The sequence below is a fragment of the Narcine bancroftii genome, chromosome 3 (genome assembly GCF_036971445.1).
Source record: "Narcine bancroftii isolate sNarBan1 chromosome 3, sNarBan1.hap1, whole genome shotgun sequence".
In the NCBI taxonomy this organism is placed as follows: Eukaryota; Metazoa; Chordata; class Chondrichthyes; order Torpediniformes; family Narcinidae; genus Narcine; species Narcine bancroftii.
Window position 1 is genome coordinate 46613096 of NC_091471.1, and position 26184 is coordinate 46639279.

At 42.1% G+C, this 26184-nt stretch overlaps 1 long non-coding RNA gene across 1 annotated transcript; it reads left to right on the forward strand.

Moving 5' to 3' along the window:
• Positions 1 to 252: 252 nt before the first annotated feature.
• LOC138756093 (uncharacterized) lies at positions 253 to 25952 on the forward strand. The gene is made up of 3 exons (XR_011352740.1): positions 253 to 369; positions 15540 to 15661; positions 25749 to 25952. It is a non-coding gene; the product is annotated as an uncharacterized lncRNA (long non-coding RNA).
• The last annotated feature ends 232 nt before the right edge of the window (positions 25953 to 26184 follow it).

A 26184-nucleotide genomic window follows, 5' to 3' on the forward strand; every position in this document is an offset into this window, starting at 1 on the left:
ACTAAAGAGGTATTGGCCATGGAGACCAAACCTCCGAAAGCCATGCAACAGGCGAACTGGCTTACAGAGTCATGGGCAAGTCTGTGGCAGATCTGATTATGAGAACTCCAGATGCAGGGCAGCCCACAGCCTGCTGGCTGATGTCATAAAGGTCCCAGGAGTCACAAGTGCCATCAGGTTCCAAGGAATTTAAACACGGGTGAAAGTTCTATTAAAATCAGTTGGTTCAACACACTTTTGACTGTAGTTCTTTTGCAGGGCATAGATTTTAGAGAGGGGCAAAGTTTAAAAGGGACCTGAGAGGCAACCTTTTTACACAAAGGCTGGCGGGGATGTGGAAAATGCTGCCAGAGGAAGGTGCAGGGATAGGTACAATTAAATCATTCATATAACTATATAACCATATAACAATTACAGTACAGAAACAGGCCATCGTGGCCCCTCTAGTCCATACCGATTTAAGTGATCTCCTCTCGTCCCACTTACCTGCACCCTGCCTATAACCCTCCAATCCCCTCACATTCATGCACCTATCCAACTTTTCCTTAAATGACAAAATTGACTGTGCTGTAACTACCTCTTCCAGAAGGTCATTCCACTCAGCCACCACTCTCTGAGTGAAGAAACTCCTTCTCATGTTACTTTTAAATTTTTGCCCATTAACCCTTAACTTATGATCCCTCGTTCCCATCTCACCTACCCTCAAGGGGAAGAGCCTATTCACATCTACTCTGTCTATACCCCTCATAATTTTAACTACATCTATCAAATCCCCCCCTCAACCTTCTATACTCCAATGAATAAAGACACAGTCTACTCAATCCTTCTCCATATTCTAGATACTGCAATCCAGGCAACCTTTTAGTTGGAGATGAGAGGGAGGTACAAGACTATAATGGGAGTCTTAAGCAACATAACAAAATAACATGCATTGATGAGAACTTTGTAAAAACACAGAAATGCTGGAGGAACTCAGCAGGTCTCGCACCATCCATTGGAAGTAAATATATATTACTAACATTTCAGGCCTGAGCCCTTCCACAGGTACAAGTAAAAAAAGAGAGACATGTACCTGTATCTGCATTAAAGCAGCTAGGGAAAACAGAAGAATGGGAGGGAGAGGAGTACTGACCAACAGACAAAATATGATAATTGAATATGATAAGGGGATAGGAGAGAGGAAAGGTGAGAATTGATTGGGTGAGGCGGGATTAGCTCTGTGAATGGAGACAGATGGAAAAAGGGAGAGAAAGAGAGAGAGAGAGAGAGAAAGAAAGAGAGAGAGAGACATCAGACAGACAGACAATCAGACAGAGCTCAAGGAAAGGAGACATTGGGAAGATGCTGGGGGTGTGGGGAGGTGTCATGGAAACTGGAGATCAATGTTAATGCCATCCATTTAGAGGGTGCTCAGACCGAATATGAGGTGCTGTTCCTCCAATTTGTGGATGGCTTCAGTCTGACAATGTATGAGATCCTGTCAGCAAGGGAATAGGGTGTGGAATTGAAACGGGTGGCCACTGGAAGATCCATGCATTTGCGGCGGACAGAGCCGAGTCACTCAACAAAGCCATCTTCCAATCTTTGCCCAGCCTCTCCGATGTAGAGGAGACCACAATGGGAGCACAAGATACAGTAGATGACCCCTTTAGATTCACAAGTGAAGTGTTGCTTCACTTGGACGTATAGTTTGGTTCCCTAAATGGTGGTGAGGGAGAAGGTGTAGGTACAAGTGGAGCATCTCCTCCGGTCACCAGGGTAGATACCAAGGGGGTGATTGGTGGGGAGGGAGGAATGGACAAGAGAATCACGAAAGGAGCAGTCCCTATAGAAGGCAGAGAGATGAAGACAGGGGAATACCTGTCTAGAAGTGGGATCCCATAGTACATGGCCGAAATGTTGGATGCGGGCAGCATCTGCAGACCTCTCTGTTTAAGTGGCAAGATCTATGAAAAACTTCTTGACTTACAACAACCTCCCACCTTTCCACAAATACCTTAACTGTCCGTCAATGCTGTCAGTTTTTCCATGTCCTTCACATTTAAAAGTATGCAAAGTCTACAAGAATGAAATAAACAATTAAACAACAGGATTAATTTTTTAAAAAGATAAAATGACTTGAACCACTTAAAAATATTTTTAAACAGTTAAAAGCATCTTTGGAAACACAAATAATGAAAGAAAAAAAATGGACATTTGTTTGCTTTATTTACTGAGCTGTAATATCTACGAGGAAATAAGTGGCCTCAAGGATCTTGTGCCAGGATAAACCTGGCAAAGAATTGAAGGGCAGATTCCCTTAAATAAATGGTGATGTATACTAGAAAGCTCCTGTTGTTGAACCATATGGAGTTGGAATATTGCCAAAAGAACAGTCATGCAGATAGCCATACTTGTAGGGACTTATGATGGTAAAACAAACAAAATCTGGGAAGAATGTGTTTGAAATGTTCTCATGCTTCACATACTAATACTGGTGACAATATTGGTTTATCAATGGCCGTCAGCCAAGAGTAAAGCTTATTACAATGTAATCTGTAACAAGACTAGCTACTTTGTGCTAAACAGCAAACACATCTGTAAAATAAGACAAAGTGTTATGTTAGGCTACTATTGAAACTATTGATCTAACAGAGTTTATATTGTACTAGAACCCTTTGAGATCGATGTATTGATAGAATAATATATCACTACTGCTATAAATCTTTGCTTCTTTACTATGGTTAACCATTACAGCAACTTTAAGTAATCCTTTTAGTCTGCTATCAGTGAAATTGGTTTGTCTGTTGAATGTCATTCAATCTTGTCTGCAAACTTTTAAGCTACACACAATAAGGATACCTTACACACTTTCAAAATGCACTGTTTTAGTTTAGATGAAGAATTAGTATTAATGTATTTTAATGATGACTTAACTTTCCAATTTGATATTTTGACCATGATAGACTATTTGAACAATGTTATTGCTAATAGCATCCCATTTTTAAAAAATGCTTCCTGCTTTTATGTTAACTGATCAAAAGGAGAGTGGTTTTCCATCTGCACTCTCACCATATACCCTATAGGGACTGATGGCACAGGCTCAATTCACATCTGCTACTTTCTGAAGAATGTGTTAGCGAGCTCCCATTGAGCAAGCAGTAAACAAGTTGAAAAGAATAGGAGGGAAGGCGGAGCCAATTTTAAATAATTCTATTGTGCAGGAACAGGATGGCAGCAACTAAAGTATCATTATTTACTGCTTCACTTACACGCTATTTCCATTATATTCCTGAGTGGCCTGGGTCAAACTATTTAAATGAGAGTTTCTTCCCACATGTTAATCAGGTATAGATTTAAAAAAGCAATGCAATTTTCCAGTGTCAATGGTAAAATTTTCTTTTTTTCAATGTCTTGAATGGTGGGAGGAAACCGGAGCCTCCGGGGATAACCCACGCAGACACTGGGAGAACGTACAAACTCCTTACAGACAGTGTGGGTTTCAAATCCTGGTCCTGATCACTGGCGCTGTAAAGGCATCGGGCTAACCCACTATGCCAACCGTGCTGTCCTCTGCTTCACGCACAATCTTTAAAATGATCACTGCAGAAGATACAACTTTTTTTCTCCAGTTCTTTTTGATTTTTTTGTAATATCCTCGATCTTGATTTTTCTGGCCCATTGGCAAGCACATCTACTTCTTCTCATAACTGTGTCCTCACCAAAATAATTTTTCTGATTTGTTGTAACATTGAAGATAGAATACAATACAGAAATAGTCTCTTTGTCCACCATCTTCTTTCTTTTTCAATATTTTTATTAACATCAAAATTTCACATCCAAAAATACAGAGTGCATATGGACACATATTAAAATTCAAAAGGATACATTACATTTAAATCATATAATTTCATTCAAGATATCCCCTCACATTTTAATCAAACAGATTATATTGTATTGATATTATATTATTTTATTATAAGAAAGGAACATCTAAACCCACTACCAAAAAGGAAGATGTTTTGCCAAAGAAAAGAAAAGAAAAGAAAGACAGAATTCATATCAGAATGATAAATTACCTCATTATTCATCACTTCTACCTGCATAACAAATCAAAGATTATAAAAGTAATTCATAAAGGGTCTCCACAGTGTTTGAAAACTTACATTCAAATGTCAGTGACTATACCAATCTGAAGTAATTCTACCTGCCTGGTCATGATCCAAATCTCTCTATTCCTTGCCTTCTCATGTGTCAAAATTAATCTGAAATGCAGTAAAACTCAGATTATCCAAAATTGGATTATCTGAAATCTTCAGTTATCTGAATTTTTTGGACCCGGAAGTGACGTCTATCCAGAAAAATCAGAAATCCTCATTTATCTGGAAAATTTTGAAGCCAAAATAATATCATTTTGCCTCCGAAAAGTTTTGGAGAAATGAGGATATCCAAAACAATTAGAAATCCTCCATTATCCAAAATGTTTTTTGAGCCAAACTGACGTCACTGGTTGAAAAAAGTTTGGAATTTTGGAAAAACCTCTGAGTAGAATTTTGAGTTTTTGGTGTTGGATTTATCTATTTTGTTTTTTTTTCTTGAGAATTAAACATTATTTCATGCTTAAAAAGCCTTCCCTTAATATTTGTTGTTTAAATACAGTTACAGGTGGGCTGTTTAAAAAAAGACCAGTTATCCAAAAATATAGTTTATCCGAAATAGGCTACAGCACAATATAGGCCCTTTGGCCCTTGATGTTGTGCCAAACCATATATTCCTTTAAAAAAAGTACTAAACCCTCCCTACCTTGTAAGCCTTTATTTTTATTCCATCCATGTGCCTGTCTAAGAGTCTCTTAACTGACCCTAATGCTTTAGCCTCGATCACCATCCTTGGCAAAGGATTCCAGGCACCCACAACTATCTGTGTAAAAAACTTACCCCTGATTCTCCCCTAAACATATCTCCCTTCACTTTGTACATATTGTGTGTCCTCTAGTGTTTGCTATTCCTGCCCTGGGCGAAAGGCACTGGCTGTCCACCCTATCTACACCTCTCATAATCTTGTAGAACTCTATTAAAGTCTTCTCTCATCCTTCTTCACTCCAAAGTGAAAAGTCCCAGCTCTACTAACCTTGCCTTATAAGACTTATTTTCCAATCCAAGCAACTATCTGGTAAATCTCCTATGCATCTACTCCATTGCTTCCATATCCTTCCTGTAATGAGGTGACCAGAAATAAGAACAATATTCTAAGTGTGGTCTTACCAGAGATTTATAGAGCTGCAACATTACCTCACAATTCCTGAACTCAATCCCCCACTTAATGAAAGCCAGCATACATAGGGCTTCTTAACCACCCTATCAACCTGCACAGCGACCTTGAAGAATGTATGGATTTGGACCCCAAGGTACAAATCTGTTCATCCACATTCGTATGTTTTGAATATTTCAAGTTAGTTGATTTCTTGTCTGGCACCTTATTGAAGGTGTTTGAATAATCTAAATCGACCAAATTAAAGATGTTGTCTTTTCCACTCCACTACTTATGAATTGAAAAAAAAAATTCTTAGCACACTTGTAAGATGTGACTTCCCTCTCGTAACTTCATGTATTTTCTTTTTGCCTACTATCATTTTCTTATGATAGAGTTGTCTCTACATGTGATATCCAGCTAAATGAACTCATTTTCTTTCTCTTTCCTCTTCTAAATAGAGGTTAAATTTGCCATATTCCAATATATTTTATAACCAAAATCTATGGAAATTTGAAGGGAGATAATCAATGGGACTAGCATTTCTAAAACACTTTTTTCAAAAAGAATGGACAACACATAAACTATAAATGCTCGAATGTGAAACAAAATCAAATATGTTTAGAGCAGAGCCAGTTCCTGGAAAGAATAAAAGATGGTTAACTTTCTAAGTTGGGTCAGAGCTGAGGAGGACTGGCCTCTTTCTGCATCCAGAAAGGTGCCAGCTGAAATTTACCTCTTCCAAACTTGGTATGCAGGTCCTGGGGATCAATCAGTTTTCGTTTCTACTTATTTCTCTCCAGTATTCCTTTATTAAGAGTTCTTCATTTTATGCAAGTAATTTAGTTTGTCAGTTTATTTGTAAGATGAGATACAAGTTTCTTGTCATGTATACTTAAGTACAATATTCTTTTTCTTCTTTGGCTTGGCTTCGATGACGAAGATTTATGAAGGGGTAATGTCCATGTCAGCTGCAGGCTCGTTTGTGGCTGACAAGTCCGATGCGTTACAGGCAGACATGGTTGCAGCAGTTGCAAGGGAAAATTGGTTGGTTGGGGTTGGGTGTTGGGTTTTTCCTCCTTTCTCTTTTGTCAGTGAGGTGGGCTCTGCGGTCTTCTTCAAAGGAGGTTGCTGCCCGCCAAACTGTGAGGCGCCAAGATGAACGGTTTGAGGCGATATCTTTGGTGCACCTCTGTTACGGTGGCCAGTGGAGAGCTCGCCATATAACACGATCTTGGGAAGGCGATGGTCCTCCATTCTGGAGACGTGACCTACCCAGCGCAGTTGGATCTTCAGCAGCATGAATTCGATGCTCTCAGCCTCTGCCATCTAGAGTACTTCGATGTTGGTGATGAAGTCGCTCCAATGAATGTTGAAGATGGAGCGGAGACAACGCTGGTGGAAGCGTTCTAGGAGCCGTAGGTGATGCCGGTAGAGGACCCATGATTCGGAGCCAAACAGGAATGTGGGTATGACAACGGCTCTGTATACGCTAATCTTTGTGAGGTTTTTCAGTTGGTTGTTTTTCCAGACTCTTTTGTGTAGTCTTCCAAAGGCGCTATTTGCCTTGGCGAGTCTGTTGTCTATCTCGTTGTCGATCCTTGCATCCGATGAAATGGTGCAGCCGAGATAGGTAAACTGGTTGACCGTTTTGAGTTTTGTGTGCCCGATGGAGATGTGGGGGGGCTGGTAGTCATGGTGGGGAGCTGGCTGATGGAGGACCTCAGTTTTCTTCAGGCTGACTTCCAGGCCAAACATTTTGGCAGTTTCCGCAAAACAGGACGTCAAGTGCTGAAGAGCTGGCTCTGAATGGGCAACTAAAGCGGCATCATCTGCAAAGAGTAGTTCACGGACAAGTTGCTCATGTGTCTTGGTGTGAGCTCGCAGGCGCCTCAGATTGAAGAGACTGCCATCCGTGCGGTACCGGATGTAAACAGTATCTTCATTGTTGAGGTCTTTCATGGCTTGTTTCAGCATCATGCTGAAGAAGATTGAAAAAAGTACAATGTACATAATGACAAAACTGCATGATTATTGTTTATTGTATTCTACCCACTGTCTGCAGTTTCTTGTTTATCTAATTCAATAATCATGGTGATTTTTGTCATATGTATATTGTACTTATGTTTATGACAATAAGCCCCCTCGTCAAGGGGCTCAAGCAAGAAATGTTGATTAACCTTTAATTTCTATAGATACTGCATGACCTGCTGAATTTCTCCAGCATTTTTGTGTATTATATTAACCTTGTATAAATTCAATTTCCTGATTCATTTTAAGCCCTGTATTACTGTGATTAATTGGTGGTCAAAATTAAATTTCTGCCAATCTTTATTGCTCCTTGCTATTTCTTATCTCCATCTACACTGTTTCTGCAGTTTGACTTTTTGGGATATTGTTTTTTTTCTTTATTGCCTTGATCACATTCTTCTTTATCACGTCTCCCCCTCCGTTTCCAATTTCTACTAAAAGATAAGAATCCCAGAATGTTTAATTGCTAATTCTGGGCACATTATTTTATCTATCTTATTATAAATGCTTCATGCATCCAGACTAAGAGACTTGAGATTAGTCTTTTTCTGCCATTTTTCCCTGTACTAACACCAATTAAAAATATATACAATGTTTGCATACTTTTACTGAGACATTTTGGTTGTCAGTGTTCTTTTAACTGCCCTGTATTGGCACTTACTCTTTTTCTTTAACTTTCGAAATTTCTCCTCACTGGAAGCCACACTTCTCACATTACTTCTTATTCAAAGACTTATACCACCTTAGTATTTGATTTGTCAAGACAACAGTCCCACCCCAATTCAATTGAAATTCTTGCAAAGTGAAGGAGCTCTGTTTTTTGCCAGCATTGATGTTGGTGTTCTATAAATTCAAGTCCCTTTCTCACAGACAACATTGAACACTGATATTTTTGACCTTACAATAATTTGCACATTGTGCAAGTAGTAATCCAAAGAAGGACCATCTTTCTGGTTCTCCTCTTTAATCTGGGCACTACTGCTTCTGCAGAACTGCCTTCTTTGTCCTCCTTGCTTAAAGCTTCAAATATCTTAAGTGAGTGGTTGGCAGGGAGCTGATTGAAGCAATCAATATATTTTTAACGCCTTTAAGGGTTCTGAAAAAAAACCTCTTGCTTGCAGACATGAGTTCATTGTGTGCCTTTCTATTTGAACCGAACACAAAAGGGAGAATGAACAGAAGCCAGAGAGACTAGGCGGGAGATAAAGGTTCTTGACAGGAGGTCTTATTATCTAGCATGTGCAGAGTATAGTTCTTCAACTGGAAGCTTTGTGGTCACTAATGTCAGAAACATCTGTGCTTTGGCACAAGGATGTTCACTCACATCTCCACCCATGACTTCTGCTTCAGGACAGGGCAGAGAATGGCCTTGACATAGGATGTCAAAATGAATTTATCTTTTTTTAAAATGTTATTTATTCATTCAAAATACAGATAATAAGTAACATATATAACAATAAACTAAACATGAACGTTATATTTTATATATATTTAAAAGAAAAAAAAGAAAGAAAAAGAGAAAAAAAAAAGAACCCCCCCCCCTTTCAGCCAACTCTCCTAAGGAGAACCATAAAGAGAAAAAAAATTAAAGAAAAATTAAGATCTAATCAATGTAAATCAAAATGTAAATATTCTAAATATAACAACCACTTATTAATAAAAAAACTATAGTTATCACATGAAACATATGTGATTTTTTTCCATTATTAAACAATATTTCATCTCATTATGCCATCTATTAATATCAATCATATTCGTATCTTTCTACGTACTAGCAATATATTTTTTCACTACAGATAATGCTAAATATACAAAAGCAAGTTGAAATTTATCTAATCCCAGACCTTTCATAGGTTGCAAACTACCCAATAAAAATACTGTCAGATCTAAAGGTATTTTAATCTTATACAGGTATTCCAGAAACAGTTGTACTAAAATGAACTTATCTTTGAATATTTATGTATCTGGTAACTTTAGATAGGTTTTGAAAATATAAGCAACATTATTGTATTGTATTATATGAAGGAGGTGGAAGTTTCAGAGAGAGTGCAGGATAGTTCCTGGATTGGAGAACACCTTATGTCAAAAGGCTGAATGAGCTAAGGCTTTTTTCTTTGGAGTGCTGGAGGATGAGAGATGACTTAATAAAGGTGTGTAAGGTTATGAGAGGCATAGATAGAGTGGATAGCCAGTTGTTTTTTTGCCAGGATATCACTAGAAGGCATTTATTAAAGTGAATGGAGGAAAGTTAAGGGAAGACGTCAGCAGTAATGTCAGAGAGGGGTGGGTGCCTGGACTGCATTGTGGGGGTGGTGGTAGAAGCTGGTACAAAAGGAACATTTAAAAGACTTTTAGACAGCCACATTGTTTTAAGAAAAATTGAGAGTCATGCAGATGACACGAAGCTGGGTGGTATTGTAAGCTGTGTAGAGGCTGTTAAGAGTGTGCAGGGTGACTTGGACAGGTTGGGTGAGTGGGCAAATGCATGGCAGATGCATTATAATGTGGGTAAGTGTGTGGTTATCCACTTTGGAGGAAAGAATGGGAGGGCTGAGTACTATCTTAATGGTATCCAATTAGGAAAAGGGGAGATGCAAAGAGATCTGGGTGTTGCTGTGCATCAGTCATTAAAAGTGGGCAGGCAGGTGCAGCAAGCAGTAAAAAAGGCGAATGGTATGTTGGCGTTCATATCAAGAGGATTTGAGTTTAGGAGCAGAGAGGTATTGATGCAGTTGTACAGGGCCTTGGTGAGACCTCACCTGGAGTATTGTGTTCAGTTTTGGTCTCCTTATCTGAAGAAGGACATCACTGCCATGGAGAGAGTGCAGAAAAGGTTTACCAGATTGATACCAGGGATGGCGGGACTTGCATATGAAGAAAGGCTAGAACGACTGGGCTTGTACTCGCTGGAGTTTTGATGATTAAGAGGAGATTTAATAGAAACGTTCAAAATTCTTAAGGGATTTGACAGGCTAGATGCAGGAAGATTGTTCCCAATGTTGAGCAATTCTAGTACCAGGGGTCCCAGTTTAAGGATAAAGGGGAAGTCCTTTATGACTGAGATGAGTAAGAATTTTTTCACTCAGAGGGTGCTGAATTTATGGAATTCTCTGCCACAGGAAGTGATTGAGGCCGGTTCCATAGCTATATTTAAGAGAGAGTTAGATTTAGTACTTGTGACTTGGGGGATCAGGGGGTATGGAGAGAGAGCTGGAACAGGGTACTGAGTGGATGATCAGCCATAATCAAAATGAATGGTGGTGTAGGCTTGAAGGGCTAAATGGCCGACTCCTACACCTATTTCATATGTTTCTACCCGGACCGGGGTCTCCGCCTGCTTCGCTCTGCCGAGGCCGGGGCCACCGCCTGCCTCACTCGACCGAGGCCGGGGCCTCCGCCTCCCCCTCGCTTCTGCCCAGACCGGGGCCTCCGCCTGCCACACTCGACCGAGGCCGGGGCCGCCGCCTCCCCTTCGCTTTTGCCTGGATCGGGGCCACCGCCGCCTACCTCAAAAATGAAGACGCTGTTTACATCTGGTACCGCACGAATGGCAGTCTCCTCAATCTGAGGCGCCTGCAAGCTCACACCAAGACACAAGAGCAACTTGTCCGTGAACTACTCTTTGCAGACGATGCTGCTTTAGTTGCCCATTCAGAGCCAGATCTTCAGCGCTTGACGTCCTGTTTTGCGGAAACTGCCAAAATGTTTAGCCTGGAAGTCAGCCTGAAGAAAACTGAGGTCCTCCATCAGCCAACTCCCCACCATGACTACCAGCCCCCCCACATCTCCATCGGGCACACAAAACTCAAAATGGTCAACCAGTTTACCTATCTCGGCTGCACCATTTCATCGGATGCAAGGATCGACAACGAGATAGACAACAGACTCGCCAAGGCAAATAGCGCCTTTGGAAGACTACACAAAAGAGTCTGGAAAAATAACCAACTGAAAAACCTCACAAAGATTAGCGTATACAGAGCCGTTGTCATACTCACACTCCTGTTCGGCTCTGAATCATGGGTCCTCTACCGGCATCATCTACGTCTCCTAGAACACTTCCACCAGCGTTGTCTCCGCTCCATCCTCAACATTCATTGGAGCGACTTCATCCCTAACATTGAAGTACTCGAGATGGCAGAGGCCGAGAGCATCGAATCCACGCTGCTGAAGATTCAACTTCGCTGGGTAGGTCACGTCTCCAGCATGGAGGACCATCGCCTTCCCAAGATTGTGTTATATGGCGAGCTCTCCACTGGCCACCGAGACAGAGGTGCACCAAAGAGGAGGTACAAGGACTGCCTAAGGAAATCTCTTGGTGTCTGCCCCATTGACCACCGCCAGTGGGCTGGTCTCGCCTCAAACCATACATCTTGGCGCCTCACAGTTTGGCGGGCAGCAACCTCCTTTGAAGAAGACCGCAGAGCCCACCTCACTGACAAAAGACAAAGGAGGAAAAACCCAACACCCAACCCCAACCTACCAATTTTCCCTTGCAACCGCTGCAACCGTGTCTGCCTGTCCCGCATCGGACTTGTCAACCACAAACGAGCCTGCAGCTGACGTGGACATTACCCCTCCATAAATCTTCGTCCGCGAAGCCAAGCCAAAGAAAGAAATGTTTCTATGGATGTAAGAGAGGGAAGGGTTAGATTGATGTGAGTACATTTAGTGAAGTCACCACAACAGCATGGGCCAAAGAGCTCGTAAAACTCTGTACTGTTCTAAACATTTTGTTTTGCAATCTACAATCCATTGATACATAAGGTAAAATATTTCTCTCCATTGAAAGAAATGCAGGTGGAGCAAGTATAAGCACTTGCAAAAATTGCAGGCATTGACATGGTGGATAATGCCATTGTTTACACTTTGCATTGAAGTTGGCACATGTCAACTCTGAAATGTGTTTGAACTGGAAGGAATTTCACACAAGACAGACAGCAAATCTTAGAAGTCAGTGTTCTGTATTCTGACAGCAGTCACGTTGCCTTATTTTGCAGCAGTTGTAGGAAATAAGTCTGGTTTCGGGCTACATGGCACAGCACATGACTCCAATTTATAATGCATATACATGTACAGCTTTTATGGTGTAAACAATAAATGTGATCGAAACACTGAGCCAACTGTTCTATTTCCTGAAAATCAAAACAAAATCTGCAGATGCTGGAAATTTACAATAAAAACAGAAAACCTGGAAACACTCAGCAGTTCCAGTCATGTCTATGGGATTCATTGTCCTGGCCTGGTGTAAAGGAAATCTACAAATCCTGTGAGAACAGATCTCAGGTTTTGTTTCTGTGCACAGTAAAACATGAGTATCATGAGTGAGCAACCATTGCCCCTACCTATCAGGTGAAAAAAGGAGGAGGGAGGTAAGAAAGAGAAGAAAGAAGCTGAGAATGAATTAAAAGAAATGAGGCCACAGATATTACATGCTTGGGCTTTAGATGGGGAAATAGTTTGGGGGTGATACTATTATCCTCTATAAAAACAAAAAAATGCTGGAGGAACTCAGCAAGTCTCGTAGCATCCAGAGGAGGTAAAGATATATAACCAATATATAACATATAACATATGTTTCAGTCCTGAGCGCTTCCTCAGTCCCAATTTCCATTCATATTATCACCGACTTTTCCTTAATCCTGTTTGCCATAATCCAAAGCTAAAATTCAATGCAAAATGCACAATTTATTTTTTTTAAGGATACAAAATGAAATTGTTTGTTCTTTTGGTGCCTTTTTTTCTACAATCTTCAGTGTGGCTTAAGGAAGGCACTGCACCTCAATGCAGATGGAAGAATTTACAGGTAGCCTGTGAGGAGGAAAAGGACAAGAGGATTATGAGTATGAAAGTTTATTATCATATACCTAAGTATCATGGACACATGCCTTGCAATTCTTTCTTGATACAACAATAGACATGCAAGATGCACCAACAACAAATTTAAAAAAATTAAATTACCTCAAAATGCCACGAGATGGCTCAGGAGTGAATGAATATTCACAGTTGCGGTTAGTGCAAAAAAATAACATTTCAACGATGCAGACAGATCATTGGTGGTCCCGGAGTAATTTATGGTTTGGGCAGCCTGACAGAAAAATACTGTTTTTTAACCTTGAGATGCTGGACTTCAGACTTCTGCACCTTCTTCCTGAAAGTAGCAACGAGAAGGGATTGTGACCAGGATGAAGGGGATCCTTTATGATGTTGGCTCCCTTCTTGAGTAGCACAGTGCAAAGATGCCTTCAATGGATAGGAAGCCGAAGGCTGCAATGGACTTGACTAGTTTTGCTGTTCTTTGCACCCTTCTGAGTTTCTGAATGCACTTCATCGTTACGTAGAGCAGAGAGATGAAAGAAAATTCAAGCTTCGTTTTTATCTTAAATCTGCCATGATCTTACTGAAAATCATTCTGACATCATCTATCTAGAACATTCTTTGACTTGTTCATGTAAAAATGTCATATGTTGTAGGATTCTCTCCCTTTATTTATTTAGCATGTTGCTCCGAATCATGGGTCCTCTACCGGCATCACCTACGGCTCCTAGAACGCTTCCACCAGCGTTGTCTCCGCTCCATCCTCAACATTCATTGGAGCGCTTTCATCCCCAACGTCGAAGTACTCGAGATGGCAGAGGCCGACAGCATCGAGTCCACGCTGCTGAAGATCCAGCTGCGCTGGGTGGGTCACGTCTCCAGAATGGAGGACCTTCGCCTTCCCAAGATCGTGTTCTATGGCGAGCTCTCCACTGGCCACTGTGACAGAGGTGCACCAAAGAAAAGGTACAAGGACTGCCTAAAGAAATCTCTTGGTGCCTGCCCCATTGACCACCGCCAGTGGGCTGATCTCGCCTCAAACCGTGCATCTTGGCGCCTCACAGTTTGGCGGGCAGCAACCTCCTTTGAAGAAGACCGCAGAGCCCACATCACTGACAAAAAGCAAAGGAGGAAAAACCCAACACCCAACCCCAACCAACCAATTTTCCCCTGCAGCCGCTGCAACCGTGTCTGCCTGTTCCGCATCGGACTTGTCAGCCACAAACGAGCCTGCAGCTGACGTGGACTTTTACCCCCCCCCATAAATCTTCGTCCGCGAAGCCAAGCCAAAGAAGAGATGTTGCTAAAATATGTAATCCTAGAGTTCCATAGATAACTATCTAACTGGTTCCTATCAGTAAGATACCCCTGATAAAGTTGCCTATTGTGCTTGAGTGTCTGGCCTTAATATAAAACCAGTTATACTGATAAGGTTAAGCAGAATGATAAAAGGAGTTAAGCAAGCTTATCAATCCCCCCTCTATATATTTTAACTCCAGCTCCTGTTATTGCTATACATGCATTAACACTGAAACATTTCTGGAAACAATCAATTGCTACCAAATTCTGATAAGCCCTTTCATTCTATTTGATGCTCTGGAACTGAAAACTTTATGAAAGGGCTCAAATCAATCATTTTTGTTAGCCTTTGTATCACTTGCCTATCAAACCAAATACTAAATTGGCTGTGAAACAAACATTATTCTCTCTGACAGGAAGACACAAATGTCAACTTCTACAGGCTGACAGTAGAAATAAGGTTGGCCAGTTTTAACTTTAGAGACCCTCCTGTGATAGGCAAGATTACACCCAAAGCTGATGAGAAGAAAGAGATGTAGATCTCTGAGTTCCAGCCACTACAGCTTCTGTGTTTCACTGGATGGCATTAGTTTGCCAGTAGAGACTGAAGGATTAGTTCCAAATATATCAGACAAGAGATTTTGAATGGAAAGGTAAAAGGACAAAGGCAAAGTGGAAGAGGAGAGCAGGTTAGCAGAAACCAGAAAAGTCGATGTTAATGCCATCTGTTTGGAGAGGGCCCAGATAGAAAATCAGGTGTGGTTAATGCCATCCAGTTGGAGAGTTGTTAATGCCATTTTCCGTCTTGGAACACTCAAACAGATGGCATTAACATCTGCATTCTGCTAACTGGCTCTCCTCTTCCCTCTCCCTTCTTCCCTTTTCCTTTCCAGTTCTTCTTCCTCCCTTCACAGAGCCATCCCTCCCCCCCCCTTGATTGCTGCTGTCCCCTCCCTCCCTTCTCCACCTATTGTCTCCTGCCATTGCTACCACACCTCACCACCCCCCCCCAACATACTCTTTTGCTTGGATGCCTGCTGATATTTTTCCTTACCTTGATAAAGGACGCAAGCCTGAAACATTGGGTATGTATTTTACCTTTGTTATATAAAGGCTACTGTTTGATCTGCTGAATTTCTCCAGCATTGTGTGTTTTTACTTTTAAGGAAGAACATTGTTTTCTGACAAAGATCAAACCTATCTACTCATGGAACAGGTTAAAATTGGTACAGAAAGCTGCAGATGCTGGATGTCGAATCCTGAGGGCAAATAAAGTCAACATTCTTAGGTTGAGTTCAAATATGCTTAGTTTTTATTCAACCATTACTGTTTTTTTACTCTCTCATGGTCCTGTGCAACATGCCAGCCATTATAGTCAATAACCAATCTATTATCCTGCAAGGCATTCTAGTCGATAACTGAACTATATTATTTATCACTATGGCATCCCTCTCTGATCAAATAAAAGGATTATCAAATAAATAAATGATGTTTTGTAGTGGCAGCTACACGGCTCCTGAAAGAACACACACAACCAGACGGGTTGCGCTCAGTGAGCAGACTAGTTTATTGCAGGCTGCTGGGCTGCACTTATACTCCCAGCCCGGACCTGGCTGAGAACAGTGCTGGAGGGTTTTGATGTCACCCGGGCATCACATGGTCCCCCAGCATGGGCTTCTGAGCCCCATGCTGAGAGGAAGGGAAAACCACTGATGGCGCCATTTTGGTCATCTGCCCCGCCGCGTGGCTTACAAGCGGGGCTGGTTCGCCTGCCTAGTGGTGAGCCGCCACAAAGCCCCCACCCAGAACTGGCGCCAATGTCCTTTTTCGCTGGGGAGCCTTGCTTCTTGGGCTGGGCTACAACCACAGGTTCAGTGGGATCGAGCTGCGCTGGCTTCAGCCTGTCCACGGTAAACAGCTCCCGCCTGCCGCCAATATCCAGCATGAACGTAGAGCTGGAATGCTGTACAACCCTCTACAGCCCCTGCCGGTGGGTGGAGCAGGCGGCTGAAGAATGCCAGTGGCTTCCAATGACCATTCACCTGCTGCTCCAGGACGGCACCAAAGGCTGTGGAGAGGCATCGACAGAGAGTGCGATATGCAGGTCATTGTGTGCGGGTGGGCGAGCATGGTGGCCTTCGCGAGGGCATCCTTGGTGGCCTCGAATGCGGGGCAGGCTTCTGGGTTCCAAGCGAGCATTTTGTGCTTGGCTGCATTGAGGGCGAATAGCGGCTGCATGATGCGCGCAGCTCCCGGGATGAAGTGGTTGTAAAAGTTGACCATACCCACAAACTCCTGCAGCCCACTGAGGCTGTCTGGGAGTGGGAACTCCCTGATAGCGGTGACCTTCGCAGCGGCGGGGATGGCTCCTTCAGCTGTGATGGTATGGCCCAAGAACTTCATGGACTCTTTCCCAAACTGGCACTTGTCCGGGTTGATGGTAAGTCGGCCTGCAGGGAGAAAAGGGTGCATAGGTGGGCCTTGTGTTGTGTCTGGTCCTTGCTGGCGACAAGGATGTCGTCCATATAAATAAAGATTAAATCCAAATCCCTGCCCACAGAGTCCATTAGGCACTGGAAGGTCTGAGCGGTGTTCTTGAGGCTGAACGGCATGCGCAGGAATTCGAACAAGCCAAAGGGGGTGATGATAGCCATCTTGGGTATGTCCTCAGGGTCCACCAGGATCTGGTGATATCCACGCACCAGGTCAACCATGGAGAAACCCTTGCACCATGCAGGTTGGCCGTAAAGTCTTGGATGTGAGGGATGGGGTAACTGTCAGGAACTGTTGCCTCGTTGAGCCGTCGATAGTCTCCGCAGGGATGCCAGCCACCGGAGACTTTCGGGACCAGGTTGAGCAGTGAGGCCCATGGGCTGTCGGACCGCCAAATGATCCCCAGTTCCAACAGGTGCAAAAACTCCTCCTTCGTCACCTGGATCTTGTCAAGTGTGCCTTGGCGTGAACCAGTGGGCCCTGGGTGGGAATGTGGTGGAACACCCTGTGGCGTGGAGAGGCAGCGGAGAACTGTGGCTTGAGGAGTGTCGGGAACTCATCCAGGATTCACTGGAACTCATCTCTGGGCATGCTGATCATGGCCATCTGCGCTTGCTCCAAGCAGGAGGCGTCGAGGCAAACAGCCTGGAAGGTACGGGTGTCCACCAGGCACCTACCTCGAATGTCCACCAGAAGCCCATGTGCGAGGATGAAGTCTGCACCCAGGATGGCAGTCAGGAGGGACATGATGGTGAACCTCCATGTGAAATTTTGTTGGTTGATCTGGAAGTGGACTGTCTTGTCTCCATACGTCCGGATTTCTGTTGCTTTGGCCGCATGGAGGGGAGGTCCATGAGGTCGGTTCCTGGACTCGACAGCTGTGGCTGGGATGACACTGAGCTGGGCTCCAGTGTCAATGAGGAACCGCTGGTCGCTGACTGAGTTTCGCAGGTAAAGGAGGCTGTGTGCTTGGCCAGCTACCTCAGCCATTAACGGCGTCCAGCCTGGTCATTTCCCTGGAACAAGCAGGGGTGATGACATTTCCAAGCCTTGGCTCCCAGCGCTGGTGGCTTAATTGTCTCGTATTTGTCTTCGGCGGGTGGGTGCTGAACAAGGTGCAAGACGCATCTGGCGGTGGCCTGGTCCAGGGCAGCGACCACATGGTAGAATTTGGTCATGTCGGATGAAATCTGGCGGAGGTGAAACTGAGTCTCCGCATAGCTGAACCAGGTCTCCAGCTCCTGAACCCAGAATTCAGGCAGTTTCACAGCTATAACGCTGATCCCAGGCTCGCTCATGATGGGTTCAAAGACGTTTGAACCAGTCGGGGTCACCAATTGTCGCGGCAGCTCCACTACTCCTGCAATAACACACACACAACCAAGCGGGTTGCGCTCAATGAGCAGACTAGTTTATTGCAGGCTGCTGGGCTGCACTTATACTCCCAGCCCAGACCTGGCTGAGAACTGTGCTGAAGGGCGCTGACGTCACCTGGGCGTCACATAGTCCCCCAGCGTGGGCTTGTGTGGTCCGTGCTGGGAGGAAGGGAAAACCCCTGACAGCACCACGTGGCTTACAAGCGGGGCCGGTTCGCCTGCCTAGTGGTGAGTCGCCACAGCTTAAACTATTTGTAAAACGGTAAACTTTCAAAATTGATTATTTTCAATACCAATATCAGCTTCAATGTCCAAATCACATATTTTCCAGGATGATTTACAAAACACAGATTTCCAAACCATAAAATACAAAGTTCTCTACACTACTACATCATGAAGTCTTGAAATCTCCTAGGTGGTCTTCGCTGATGTTGTGGTCTATCTCCTGGTATTGTCTGTCCTGCTTCTGGACTGCTGACCGCGATGTCATGCTAAGTTTGTCTACCACCTTGATGCTGGTTTCCAGTAGTTTATTCTTCCAGCTGGTTTATTCCAAGTCTATCAAGCTGATCATCTTGATTCTGTTCTCTCACAGTTTCGGCTGGCATCGACATCACTGGAGTTTTGCAACAATAATATTTTTTCACATGTGATATGTTTCTGTCACCTCATTTCCTTCTCTGGACACTACAATATATGGTTGTGGAATAAATGGTGTGCCCATTTTATTCTGATTTTCTTTCCTCACCAGTACCTCATCCTCTGGTATTACATCTGAAGGTCTGGCATTCCTTTTCATGTCCGCATACAGTTTTGTTGCCCCTTTTCTTTCAGCATTGTGGTCTTCCACTTCCTGGTCATTCACTATATAAACAACCGGTGGTATTTTGGTTCTGATCTCTCTTCCGAACAAGATATCTCCTGGACTTATTCCTGTTGTACTATGTGGTGTTGCTCTGTAAAAGATTTTCTTTCCAGACCTTGCCTTCTTCTTGAGCGATTCTCATTCTTTTCTCCAGTGACTGACTCTGACGTTCAACTTTGGTGTAACCTTGTGGTGGTATACACCAATGGTTCTCATGAATTCTTGGAATATCTCTTATATGAATTGAGGTCCATTGTCTGAATACAAAGTCACTGGTAAGCCGTGTCTGGCGAAGATCTCCATCAGTGCTGCGATAGTCTTTTCTGCTGTTGTTGATTTCATTATGACATATTCATAATATCTGCTGTAATAGTCGACAACCACCATAATCAACTGCTGGTAGCGGTGTGCTTCATATTGGTTTAGGTGGATTAGGTCTGCTTGTCACCTGACATCCATGACATGATATCAGATATTTTTCCACATCTTTTTCCATTCCGGACCACCAAACTTTTGTACGGAAGTTTTGTTTTTTTCCCAACAACTCCCAAATGTCGCTTGTGAGCCGATGCTACCAGCCTCCCTCTTAATTTCTGTGGAATGACAAATCGGTTTCCCCTGAGTTCACATCTTCCAATTGTGCACATTTCATCTCTGATTGCCACATAGGTTTTGTTTTGACAGCTGTTCCAGTCACCGCTGTTGATCTGATCCCTAATGTCCATCAGTTCTGGGTCAAGGCATGATTCCTCCTCGATCTCCCTGGTTTGTACTGCCCGTGATGTAGCATTCATCGCAACAATTCTCACGATCGATTCAGCCTCCATCTCAAGTGTTGAGTGGTTTACTCCATCGTCTTTCAGCAACTTTGATAGTGAATTGGCAATATTGTTTTTTCCTGCTATGTAAATCACCCTGTAGTGATATTGTTGTTGTCTCAGGATCCATCTTTCAGTTCTAGCAAGCAGCTTCGATCTCGGAGAATAAATGGCTTCCGGTGGTCTGTGATCAGTTAAGAGCTGGAATTCTATGCTACATAGATAAGCATGGAAATGTTCACAGACCCATATGAGTCCCACGACCTCCTTCTCTGTCTGTGAGCAATGTCTTTCAAAATCAGTAAGTGACTTGCTCACATATGCAATCACCCTCCATTGTTCCCATTGCTTCTGAACTAGGACTGCTCCTTGTCCCACTGGGCTAGCATCAGCTATAACTTCTGTCTGAGCCTTTGGATCAAAATATCCCAATGTATGTGCACTTATCAGACTTCTTTTCAATTTCTGAAATGCCTTCCTTTGGTTGGGTCCAATCACAAAGTGAGCATTTTTCCTTGTTGGCCTTCTCAATGGTTCTGCAATAGTTGCTAGATTTAGTGTGAACCTTGCACAAAACTTCACTAGGCCCAGGAATCTCCTCACTTCTGTTGCATTCTTTGGTTCTTGAACCTCTGCAAATGCCTGGATTTTTATCTTCATTTGGATTGTGTGGTGCGCTGTTAGACAGAATCAGACACACAACAGGCTTTAATCTACAAAAACCTCCACAGAGCCAGGCTGGCTGTGGCTGCAGCATGAGGCCTCAGGAGGCCGGCAAAGGCTTATATCCCAGAGGGTGATTGACACCCAACCGGGTGGGGCTTGATCCATTCAGGCCAACTGATTGGCAGCCGGCCAGGTGTTGTCCTGTCCCCTTACATTTCTGCAGGTACAGAGGTTTCCCCCTGCAGTAGGCTGGTGGTGTACCACCACAGATTGATACTGTTACAAGCCCAAAGGACCCCAAAACCCAGCAGCAACAGACATTCACCAAGACAAGTATTTACTTAAACAAAAGATTTTAGTCAACTTTAAACATGAAAATAGAATCAAACTTATCTCTATACTTAACTAACCCAAATTTACCCCCTTCTAATTCTAAGCGCATGTGTATGATGTGTGTGTAAATTTAAGAAAAGTTCTTTGGTTCATAGTTCACTCACTTCTCCTTCTTTGGAGTTCTCTGTATGCAGGCAATTCTTATACTGTGCACAGAATTTAACATGTATAAAGTTCACCAGGCTTTGGTGCTCGAAAGGTAAATGTTTACTGCTAGGAAGGTTATTGTAGGGTTTGCAGAGAGAGATGTGTTGTTCCAGAATTTCTACAACTGAGGAACCACCATTAGTCACCTCAATGTCCTGCTGATGAAACTTGCCCCATCAAGTTTCTCCAGATGATAACCTCTTTCTTTCAGGCTACTACAGATTTTGCAGAAAGGTCAGAATCCAACCATCCAGCCTGTCTCCAATTCCAAACGATGGTCTATTCATTTCAATTAGCACCTACTTGTGAAATGTGCATAAAAGTCTCCAAAGATCCTGCAATGTTACTGAATATGAATTCTTCAGTCTTTCAAATAAGATCTGTTTTAAAATGTGTGTATGTATGTAACCTACTCTAATTTTACCAAATTTCTCCCAATATTTATCCCTTACAATACCTTCACTAGTCAGCTTGTGACCCATGAACACCATCTCAGATACACCCAGCAAACATTTGCTGCATTTAATGTCAATCTCTCAACCGGGCTAATGTCTGTCTAAGTCTGTCATCATGTTCCTCATGTGTGGCACAATAGACAATGATATCATCTGAGATGTTAGCTGTGACTGGAACTCTTTGGATCACTTTGTGGATTTCATGTTGATAGATCTCTGGAGCAGCATTTATACCAGATAGCAACTTCTTGTATCTAAACAATCTACAACGTGTGACGAATGTAGTGAATTTTCTTGACTTTGGCTCAAATTCTAGCTGGTGGAACAACCATTTCAAATCCAACTTCAAGAAGACTTTCTCATTGATAGTTCCTGTAGAACTTCATCTTTTTCTTTTTCAGTTCCTCCCACAATACTCTGTCTATGATGTTGGTATCACTCCCACTATCCACCATGATGCCAATCTTCACAGCTACTACTGGCACCTTTGCATTTGCATGTTTATTGTTAATGGCAAAAGCATATCTTATCTCAGTTTGTTTTTTTCTGATCATCTTCATGTGTACATTCACATTCACATGAGTCCTTTTCAACATGACGTACATTTTGTTTACCCCTTGGCCTACATCCGTCTCTCATCCCCTTTCTTCCTCCACAATTATTTATATCTCTAGGTTCACCTCTTGCCTGGGGTGGGGCTCTGCATATCTTGGCAAAATGGTCCTTTCTACCACAGCTTTTGCACACATGACATCTGGCCGGACAGCACTAATCCTTGCCAAAATATCCGATATTGCCACATTGATAACATTTATGACCACATTCCGAATAACTAGTGTGCTTACCATGTTCCTGTCCTTTACTTGCAGTGGTAAGTATCTTATGAACTTGACTAGAAACAGCATCATCACGTCCAGCTGGGGGACCATCCAATTTCATCGTCTGAAACTGACTTTCCACTGCTTCAAATGCTACTGCTATTGTCACTGTTTCTGCCAGTATGAGTGTTGCACCTTTCTCCAACAACTTACGTCTCAAGTGGTTTGATGTACAACTTTGTACCACCTGATCTTGAATCTGGTTTTCCAAATATGCTCCATAATTGCAACCTTTGGCTGCCTTCCTGAGTCTTGTGACTAATTGAGCAATGCTTTCCATGTCCCTCTGGTTGATCTGTCAAAAGATATGACGTTGGAATGTGGCATTTGATTCCACAACAAAATGTTTTTTCAAGGCGTCAACAGCCCTGTTATGATCAGCTTTGTTCCCCGTGTTGACCAGCTTCTTGAAAATCTCTCACACTGAAAATCTCTTGCACTGGAGCCCCAGCCATATACAAGAGTAGAGCCCTCCTACGTGTGAGCTCTGCTGGCATTGCCCTGTCAACAAACAGTTCCAAGCTATCGGCATATGAATCGTACACCTCATACCAAGCGAGCACTAACTATGCTTGCTTTTCCATTCGGGTCTAATAGAGACAAACCCTTTAATTCCTGTGGCTTTCAGTCCTCCAAATGCCATATTTTATCCTGTATAGCTAAATATCAAGAATCTCAGTTCATCCTCATTGCCAATGTTGAATCCTGAGGTCAAATAAAGTTAACGCTCTTAGGTTGAGTTCAAATATGCTCAGTCTTTATTCCGCCATTACTTTTTTTAATGGTCCTGTATCACATGCCAGCCATTACAGTCGATAATCAATCTATATTATCTTGCAAGGGATTATAGTCGATAACCGAACTATATTATTTATCACTATGACACTGGAATCTTGAACAAACAGTGAGAAGTTAGAGGAAGTCAATGGCTCAGACAGTATCCATGAGCAGAAATGGTCATTCAACATTTTAGGGGTCAGGACCAGTTATTGAGACTAAAGTAAGAAGTGGCAATATTAAATAAAGATCACCCTTCCTTACTTTAGCCTTGATACATGGTCCCAACCCAAAAGTTTGACTGACTTTTTCTGCCTGTCTGACCCTCTGAGACTCTCCAGATTCTTACTATATGGTTAGGTTAAAATGAATGACTGCCAGAAAATGTCAGAATATGCTGACAGGGCAATCTGTGAGGAAATTTTGGTTATACACTTATACACTTAGCTGGTTTCCAATAAGGAGACAAGATTAAAATTTCCTGTATTAATATATTCTTATTTCCACATCAACTGTTCAGCCTACAAATTTTAAAAAGTACATTTGATATTTCACCAGATATTTTTATTATCCAGGTTTTAACAAATGAGGTATTCTTCAAGAATACGAGAAAGCAAGAACGAGGATCAGCAGTGGGGTTAATCAGCACCCCATTCTAGTCCATCGTTGAATGAATTCACAATCACTTACTTCATTTGATCCCATATCCATTAATTCCCTTAATATCTAAAAATATATCAAATATTGAATGGCACAGTCCTCTTGATTGGAGAATTCCAAAGATTAACTCATCCATTCAATAATGTATATTATGTTTGCATTTATGCCTTCCTCCTTTGCAAGGTTTCAAGCATAAAAAAAATCTGAGTGATATCCATTCCTATGGTGAAGTGTCTCTGTACATCTTCAGGCACCACTGTGCATTTAGTTTGTCAAATACATGGAGGACACAGAATAAAACTGGAGAATTCTAGGACCATGCAGTAAATCCTTGAGTTCAATTAGCGATTGGTTTTGCTAAGAAATGAACAAGTATGTGCCAATCTTGTGTGAAACTACGTTACTTTGCCACTCCTGACCAGAGCAAACCAAAATAAAGATGGTCAATCTGCTCTTCTACTAACTGCTATTATCTCACGACAACTTGCCCAACTGTAAGCAACCTAACTGTAAGTGGACAGCTAATCCTTCAGCCCAAAACATCTCTGAAATGACACCCATTGGCTTGGAGAAATGGAAGCTTCAAAAAATTTATTGCATCTCTCCACAAGAAAACAGTCAATTTTAAATTATTATAATTGCATTATTGGGGCAGTGCTAGCCTGAAAATGGAGGAAGGAGTCAAAGAAAGTCAGGATGTCAAAGAAAGTCCATTGTAGAATATGCAAATTTATGTGCACATATCAAGAGGAGCTCAACCAAAATGTTGTAGAGTTTATTTATTTAAGAACTCATCACATGCTATCTTTGGAATTTTGAACAGACAGCTAGTTGCAATCCTTAAAGGATGACAGGCTTAAAAAAACAATTATTGCTGACAATAAACATTACATAGATTGCAATGAACAATAGATGTAACTACACCCAAGTAATGTCACCAAAAAATTGGCAGAAAATGGAGGAAACTGGTATTAATGACAAGAAAATAATACACTACTTGTGTATGATTGCACAATATATTTTGTTTCAACAATGGGTAAAGCTAGAACAATGGGCACCTTCAAGTGCTCATAAATAAAACAAGTCAGCGGTGACACTGCTCCAATAGTCAACGAGGATACATCTGTCATGCTCTAACAGAAGTCACATATAAGAATAAAGGGCAGGGAAAAGTCTTTACTAAATGGGTATTTGCTCCAGCTGAACTATTTTCTTAAAATAAACCCACAAAATGACATAACTATAATTTAGTATTGCTTGGGTATCTAATGGCATGTACTGCATCATTATAGGGCCCCATAATCATTCAACCAGACTTGGTTTCCCATGTGATATCACCTTGGTCACCACATTATCAGTTCAGTACTGTAACCCAAAAAGGAAACCAGTTCACCTGCCATCTCTTCCTGATTGAACAGAATAAAGTGAATTAAGTAAATGAACCATAATAAACCAAAACACCAATTTACACCTTCCCTGCTTAGTATTTAACAATCTTGCCTAATGGGCTGATATTTTGGAGTTCAGATTAACAATTGAAGCTGTAGAGCTCTTATTCTGAAAAGCTAACAAGGAGACTGAGTTCACCTTCTTGCTCATGGCACTGCTTAGCATTGAGATAATTTGTTTTGAAAGGGCTGTGTGAGCTATAACCAGTGTTATCAAGAATAAACATTAAAAATTCAGAAACAGTGGGATACTATAATTGTTGCATTGCTTTCCCTAAAGTTTTTAGTTTTAAGAAGTTTTCATTACACTAGATAATTAACCTCTCATTTTTTTTGCTGTTGTTAATGTCACTTTCCATTTGGCTAGATTCAAATAGATCATCTCACGTTTGATTTCAGTTTCAGATATTGTTTGAAGTTCAAAGTCATTGTTAGACTACATCCATGGCATCACATACAACCCTGAGATTCTTTTTCCTGTGGTCCAGGCAGAATTTTTATTTATCAGAGCTGCAAATTGTGCTCAAGAAGAACAACACATATACAAAAGAGAGAAATGTAAATAAATGTAAATAAAGAAAGATATCGAAACAAAATAAATGTGCAAATGTAGAAAAAAATTTCAGTAATAAATTATGTGCAAAAGAAGAATTCTTCAATGAGTCTCTGGTTGAATTTGTTTAGGAGTCTGATGGTGGAGGGGGTCATACCAAACCTCCGCAAACTCCTAAGGAAGTAAAGGTGTTTTCTTTGATGAAATTAGTATGTTGGGGCCAGGAATGGTCCTCCAAAATAGAGATTCCCAAGAATTTAAATTTGGATACCTATTCCACCT